Raw genomic sequence first — 7500 nt, 5'->3', positions numbered from 1 at the left:
TCTAAGACAATTAAAACACCAAGAAAATGCCTCAAAACACACACACACACACACACACACACACACACACACACACACACACACACACACACACACACACACACACACACACACACACTCAGAAACTTAATGTTCTGAAAAAAAAATGTAAAAAAAAAAATAGAAAAATGCATTGCAGATGACTTAACAGTAAATATTTCTTTCAGATTTAAGAAGTGCGATGATTGCGACACGGACAGACAGACAGACAGATAGGTGTGGGATGAGTGCTGGCATACTGAAGGTCAAGAGGTCAAGAGGTCAAGAGTCACGTGTTGAGTCGTATGGGTCACCAGACAGGTCACCCACCTAACCCCACTCGGCCTGTCAGTTCAGCGGCAACACTGTCATGGAAGAATTTGCCGCAAGCTGTGCCTCTCTGTGCTTGTTATCCGAACCTTGTGTCTAATATTGCCTTAGTGTTGTGTGTGTGTGTGTGAGAGAGAGAGAGAGAGAGAGAGAGAGAGAGAGATTTTGTCGAGAGAGAGAGAGAGAGAGATTTTGTTACTCGTCATGTCCCCTGTACCACTTGAAGACCTCCACCAGACCCCCTCTTAGTCACCCTTGTTGTGTCCCCTGTACCACTTGAAGACCTCCACCTGACCCCCTCTTAGTCACCCTTGTTGTGTCCCCTGTACCACTTGAAGACCTCCACCTGACCCCCTCTTAGTCACCCTTGTTGTGTCCCCTGTGCCACTTGAAGACCTCCACCAGACCCCCTCTTAGTCACCCTTGTTGTGTCCCCTGTGCCACTTGAAGACCTCCACCAGACCCCCTCTTAGTCACCCTTGTTGTGTCCCCTGTGCCACTTGAAGACCTCCACCAGACCCCCTCTTAGTCACCCTTGTTGTGTCCCCTGTGCCACTTGAAGACCTCCACCAGACCCCCTCTTAGTCACCCTTGTTGTGTCCCCCTGTACCACTTGAAGACCTCCACCTGACCCCCTCTTAGTCACCTTTCTCTGAGATACAATAGTGTCTAGTCATCCTTCCTATGTCATCCTTGTGTAATCAGGAATAATTATCAGCATTTGTTCTCCTCCTCTTCCTCCTCCTTCTGTCTGTCTGTCTGTCTGTTTGTCTGTCTGCCTACCAGTTAAAATGATCAATGTAGTCAGTTATACTTGTGGATACTGTGTGTGTGTGTGTGTGTGTATATGAATTAATGTTTATTGTGAAGTATCTGCCTGCCTGCTTGCAAATTAATTATCAATATAGTTACTGTTTGTGTGTGTTTGTGTGTGTTATAAAGCAATCTTGTGTATATTATTGATTGTATTCCACATGTATGGGCTGGCCAGACGTGATGTACTGTGACAGCCAGAACCTTGACATATACTGCTTGATAAAATGAAAATAAGCAAAAATACACGAATAAAGTACAAATTTTGAGCCGAACTAATGAGGACTTTCTCTCGTCTTTTTCAGAGGTGCGTACATCTGCGAGTCACTCCAACCAACCTCTTATATCCTACCTTATTCTGATATATTAGGTTAGATTCAGTTAGGTTACTTATATTGGGGGCCTGTCTTCCTTACTAACCTAACCTAACCTAACCCATTCCTTCCTTCTCGTCAAGCTGTCGGTGGGAGAAGCCCCAGGACTCTCAAGCGTGGGTTGAGTCACAACTGCGGGTGTGGTAAGTGTCTTTCTGACCTGTTACGTTAATTTGTTTTTTCAGAATTTATGTATTTTTTAATATGTGTGTGTGTGTGTGTGTGTCTGTCCATCCCAGCCTCTCCCAGTCCCAGTGCATCCCAGCCTCTCCCAGTGCATCCTAGCCTCTTATTTTATTTTTTTTTTTTTTTTTGTGTGTGTGTGTGTGTGTGTGTGTGTGTGTGTGTGTGTGTGTCTTTTTTTAAATGTTTGGTCAAGTCAACATTCTGATTTAAGAGAAAATTGTCACTCACTCCAAGATTGAGTTAAGTAATAATTTCTTTAGGTCAAAATTAATTTGAAAAAGTGTATTAAATTTGTTATTTTTTTGGCCATTCATTGATGGATTCATTAATTTGTGTGTTAAGGGAGAGTACTCTTGTAAAAAAATCATTCATTCATTCCTTGAGTTTGTAGGAGTGAGTGAAATAATTTATTCCTAATGTAATTTAATACCCAAATGAAGGAGGGAGGTTTGTGAACTAATGTTTCTCCCTCTTCTCCCTCTCTCCCTGTCTCCCTAACAGCTAGCTCACCTTGAAGTCCGACGGGGCTCACGGTAAGTCTTGTGTTCTGTTACTATAAACTGGTGGATATATTTGTTATATATATATTAGTGATTACTTGTACAATGACGACACTTTCAGATGACACAAATTTCCATCTTAATTTAATGGTATCCCTCCTCTCCTCCATATCTCCTCTCCACAAATTATACCTACATCCACAAGTCCTCCACCTTTTCCTATGAGACTTTCCTCCACTAATTATACCTCATTTCCAACCACAGATGTTCCACTTTTCCTATGAATGTGTCCATCTCTTAATCCACTTAAAATAACCTTTTTTTTTCCCTCTCAGAAGCTAACTTAGTAATTACAAGTTTTTCCATCACAGTGTTGCAGTGTTGCAGTGTTGCAGTGTTGCAGATCTTCACCCAAACAAGGGGAGTATTGTTTTTTTGTGTTTTGTATATATATTTTTTTTTTGGGGGGGGGAGGGGGTCTGGGGATAGCTATCTGCGGTGTGCATCTGTGCGTGCGTCTGTGTGTGTGTGCGTCTGTGTGTGCGTCTGTGCGTGTGCGTCTGTGCACGTGCGTCTGTGTGCGTGCATCTGTGTGTATGTCTTTTTTTTGGTTGTGTGTGTGTGAATTTTTTTTTGGTATAAATATATAGGTGGCAGGCCTTAATGTTAGGATATTTGACACAGATTAATATAGAAGATGGTTTAAGTTAGTTAAGGGTTAAGTGAGGCATAGAGAGAGAGAGAGAGAGAGAGAGAGAGGGGAAGACAGATATTAATAGGATTAGCTTATATTTTTTTTAGGGTTTTAAGTAAGTATCTAGGTGGCAGGTCAGAATGATATAATATTTAACACAGATTAATATAGAAGATGGTTTTAAGTTAGTATATATCAAAGGGTTAAGTGAGGCATAGAGAGAGAGAGAAAGGGTTAATAGTATTAGGATGACAGGAGTATATATGAAAGAGTTAAGTGAGGCATAGAGAGAGAGAGAGAAAGGGTTATTAATAGGATGACAGGAGTATATATGAAAGGGTTAAGTTAGGCATAGAGAGAGAGAGAAAGGGTTATTAATAGGATGACAGGAGTATATACCAAAGGGTTAAGTGAGGCATAGAAAGGGTTATTAATAGGATTAGGATGACAGGGTGTATGAATGTTTAACTCAGATTATATTGAAAGTTTATTTCTTTATAATCTGGGTTTGTATGGCATGTTGAATTATTAGTATGTTATTTTTGTAGTGGTGGTAGTGGTGTTGGGACGTATGAATGATGATTTTTTTTTTTTTTTTTGGTGGGGGGGGGCAAGGGGGGTATATATATATATAGTGTTATATAGATTTTTTTTTTTTTTTTATCCCCAGATCTTTGGTAAGAGATCTGGGGATTATGTATGTATGTATGTCTAGCCAGTATTTTGGTAAGATACTGGCTAGTGAGTGAGTGAGTGAGTGTGAGTGTGTGTGTGTGTCTGTGTGTGTGTGTGTGTGTGTGTGTGTGTGTGTGTGTGTGTGTGTGCGCGCGTGCATATGTGTGTGTGTGCAGTTTTTTTTTTTAGGTTAGGTTAATTAGTTAAATAAATAAATAAAAGCATAGATATTAGTAATAATAAGAAAATTTGATATTAGTAATAATAAGAAAATTTGATATTAGTAATAAAAAAAGAGGGTAAATAAATAAATAAATAAATAATATAGGAATATTTATCAGGGGGGGGGTACCTTAAGGGGGGGTTGATGGCAGAAGGGGGGGTACCTATAGCATACTAGAGAGAGGGGGGGTGGGTGAGGAAGCTGTAATAATAAAAAAATAAATAATAAAAAAATTTGAGGGTAAATAAATAAATAAATAAAAATAGGAATATTTATCAGGTGCCGGTAGCAGAAGGGGGGGTACCTATAGCATACTAGAGAGAGGGGGGGGTGGGTGAGGAAGCTGTATGAATGACGAGTAGACTAGGGGGGGTCAGGGTGGGTAATATATAATAATTTGTGTAATATTTCAACATTTGTTATATCGACATACATACTGACACTTTTCTCCCAGACAGATAAGCCTGGCTGGTGAGACAGAGGGGGAGTGGCTCTCTATTTCATTATGTAAGTGATATGAGGTGACATGAGGTCGTCTGGCCAGCCGTGACCCTGTACATGTGATAGGCTTGGAATTTATTGTAATTGTCATTGTGTGTGTGTGTGTGTGTTTGTTTGTTAGTATACTGTGAATTATAGATGTTTGCTTAATATTTCCCATGAATTAACAAAAAAAGCACAATTTTATTAATATTTCTGTTTATTTATTGTTAACCAAGACTTTTGTATACCAGTTATTTGGTGAATAAATCTATAGTTATTAACATTATACTCTTTTGAAACCTCCTACAGTGAGAGAGTGTCACAGGAAGGAGTAAACAGATATTGCTGTATATATATTTATTTCTTTTTTATGTATGAGTGACACTGGCCAAGGGAAACAAAAATCTAATGAAAAAAAAAGCCCACTGAAATGTCAGTCCCATAAAAGGGTCAAAGCAGTGACCAAAAATTGATGAATAAGTGTGTTGAAACCTCCCTCTTGAAGGAATTGAAGTCATAGGAAGGTGGAAATACAGAAGCAGGCAGGGAGTTCCAGAGTTTACCAGAAAAAGGGATGAATGATTGAGAATACTGGTTAACTCTTGCATTAGAGAGGTAGACAGAATAGGAGTGAGAGAATGAGAAGACTGGTTAACTTTTGCATTAGAGAGGTAGACAGAATAGGAGTGAGAGACTGAGAATACTGGTTAACTCTTGCATTAGAGAGGTAGACAGAATAGGAGTGAGAGACTGAGAATACTGGTTAACTCTTGCATTAGAGAGGTAGACAGAATAGGAGTGAGAGAATGAGAAGACTGGTTAACTTTTGCATTAGAGAGGTGGACAGAATAGTGGTAAAAGAAAGAAGAAAGTTGTGCAGGGAGATCATAGAAGGAGGGGAGGCATGCAGTTAGCAAGATCAGAACAGTTAGAATGAAAATAGCGGTAGAAGACAGATAGATATGCAACACTGCGGTGGTGAGGGAGAGGCTGAAGACACTCAGTTAGAGGAGAGGGACTGATGAGACGAACAGCTTGATAACAGGCTTTCTCTACAGTAAGCCTACCCAAATATAATCAGAATGTAGCCTTTTGTTTCAGGCCTACTTTGCAGTATTTCAGGGTACATGTGGGTTTAATAGCTCAGTAAGACGCAGGATCTACCAGCATAGGGCATAAATAATCATTTTGACGTATTTGAGCTTTTTAAAGTCAGTTTGTTTACAAAATTACATTCGTTGCCTCAATTTCGTCTTCGGCTACAACTTGCAATATATGTTTTTTTTTTTTTTAGATATATTTAATATTTTATCGTTTTTATTTGTATTAGATTATTCTTTTTTAAGCTTTTAGAAATATATAGTGTCAAATTTCTCAGTTGGCATTTTTGAATTTGTTTACTTTTCGGCTCTAAATCAGAATCGACTTTTTAGTATGGGTTATTACAAGTTTTTTGTGTTATTATGTTAATTAAGGTATTTTAACAATATATGGAAATGGAGGCAATCGATAATTTTCACTTGTTATTTATACATGACTTGACCTTATATAAATTAGAAAAAAACCCAAATATATGGTATTGTAAGGCTCTCTCAAAAAAAACTCTTTAAAAAACAATTCAACATTTTTAGAAATCATAAAATCTAACTTAGACTCAGAAATAAAAGAAATATTAGAATTTTCTCAATACAACGAATGCTCATAAAACTCCTCCCCCTATCTCCGCCATTTTGTGGACAGACGGTGGAGAGTCGCAGAAGTGTTCACATTACTTCAGCCTTCACGACCATAACCAGGTAATTTATAAGATATATGATCAACAGGTAACCTTGCCAAGACCTTTAGCGCCATGTAACGAAGTGGGTGTCATATAAATAAGCGGAGACTGGAAATATGATCGATGTTCAGAGAAAGGGTTAGGTCAGCTGGTTCATGTCCGCTGTTTGTCCGTGGTGCTCTTATTAACACTTAATTTGTGATGTTTGTAGATCACTTGCGGTGTTACTTCACTGATATTTTGTCCTTGGTGCTATAAATGTTATATTTGACCAGGTAAGGACGAGTTAGAACCGTGAAATATTGAGATATAGTGTAACAGCTGGTGCCATGAAAACCCTGCCTGGTGAGGTGACGTGAGGTACATCACGATATTATAACTAAAAATTCTGCCTTTAAAATTCCCTGTGGAGGTTTAAGCGTATATAAATGTTATCCAGGAGTGTGTGTGCACTATACTCAGGGAGGTTTGGTTTAATTAAGACCGTGAAATATTGAGTTATATGAAATAATAGGATTTTTTTTTATTTTTCATCAATATTTCGTTATATCATTTACTGTGTGGCTTGGATACGTCCATATATCGTCACGGAGCTTACGAACGTTAGATTAGAACCGTGTTTGGCTAGATATAGTGACAGATTAATGAGATTTTGCCAGATAAGATGGCCCAAAGATTTACAAATAAACATTGTTGTCTAAGAGAGAGAGAGAGAGAGAGAGAGAGAGAATTTAATGTGTTTTCATGAGGACAGTAACCAATATGTAAATGTCTCTCTCTTTCTCTCTCTACTACTACTACTACTACTACTACTACTACTACTACTACTACATTTATTGTTATTATATTATTATTATTATTATTATTATTATTATTATTAATATTACTACTATTACTATTATTATTTTATTTTCATTATTATTACTATTGTTATTATTGTTGTTTTGTTGATATGTAATTATGTAATTGTGTTTTGGTCTAGGTTTTTCTTGATTTTTACTGGTTTCTCTGTGTGTGTGTGTGTGTGTGATTTAAAAACCATATATAAATTAATCTTTTTCTTTTCAGATAACCTCTCACTCACACGCATGAACCCTTGCAAGTAATTGAACTGTGAAGAATTAGCAGCAATGAATCTGAAATAGTAATAGTACAACCATCACAACAGTCACCACTGCTAAATACTACTACTACTACAACAGGTGAGTACTACAACAGGGGTGAGAGAAAGAAGAAAGTCTTGTGCAGCGAGGCCATGGGATAAGAGGAGGCATGCAGTCAGCAAGATCAGAAGAGCAGTTAGCGTGAAAATAGCGGTAGAAGACAGCTAGATATGCAACATTGCGGCGGTGAGAGAGAGGCTGAAGACAGTCAGTTAGAGGAGAGGAGTTGATGAGATGAAAAGCTTTTGATTCCACCCTGTCTAG

General features: G+C 38.1%; 2 long non-coding RNA genes across 6 annotated transcripts in view; both read left to right on the top strand.

Moving 5' to 3' along the window:
- LOC135099106 (uncharacterized) overlaps positions 1-3517 on the top strand; it is a 6340-nt gene extending 2823 nt beyond the window's left edge. The window contains exons 4-6 of one of the 3 annotated variants that reach the window (XR_010267661.1): positions 207-1678; positions 2223-2254; positions 2601-3517. This is a non-coding gene — a long non-coding RNA (uncharacterized LOC135099106). Of the gene's footprint in view, positions 1-206; positions 1679-2222; positions 2255-2592 lie in introns of all 3 variants that reach the window. The other 2 variants (XR_010267659.1, XR_010267660.1) reach the window with 2 other exon arrangements.
- Positions 3518-6005: 2488 nt separating this feature from the next.
- LOC135099110 (uncharacterized) overlaps positions 6006-7500 on the top strand; it is an 80194-nt gene continuing 78699 nt past the window's right edge. For all 3 annotated transcript variants that reach the window (XR_010267669.1, XR_010267668.1, XR_010267667.1), the window contains exons 1-2: positions 6006-6092; positions 7142-7275. This is a non-coding gene — a long non-coding RNA (uncharacterized LOC135099110). The remainder of the gene's footprint in view (positions 6093-7141; positions 7276-7500) is intronic.

The sequence above is a fragment of the Scylla paramamosain genome, unplaced genomic scaffold, assembly GCF_035594125.1.
Source record: "Scylla paramamosain isolate STU-SP2022 unplaced genomic scaffold, ASM3559412v1 Contig104, whole genome shotgun sequence".
Lineage (NCBI taxonomy): Eukaryota > Metazoa > Arthropoda > Malacostraca > Decapoda > Portunidae > Scylla > Scylla paramamosain.
Note: the sequence above shows the minus strand (reverse complement) of the source record. Positions and strands in the feature narration are given on the sequence as shown.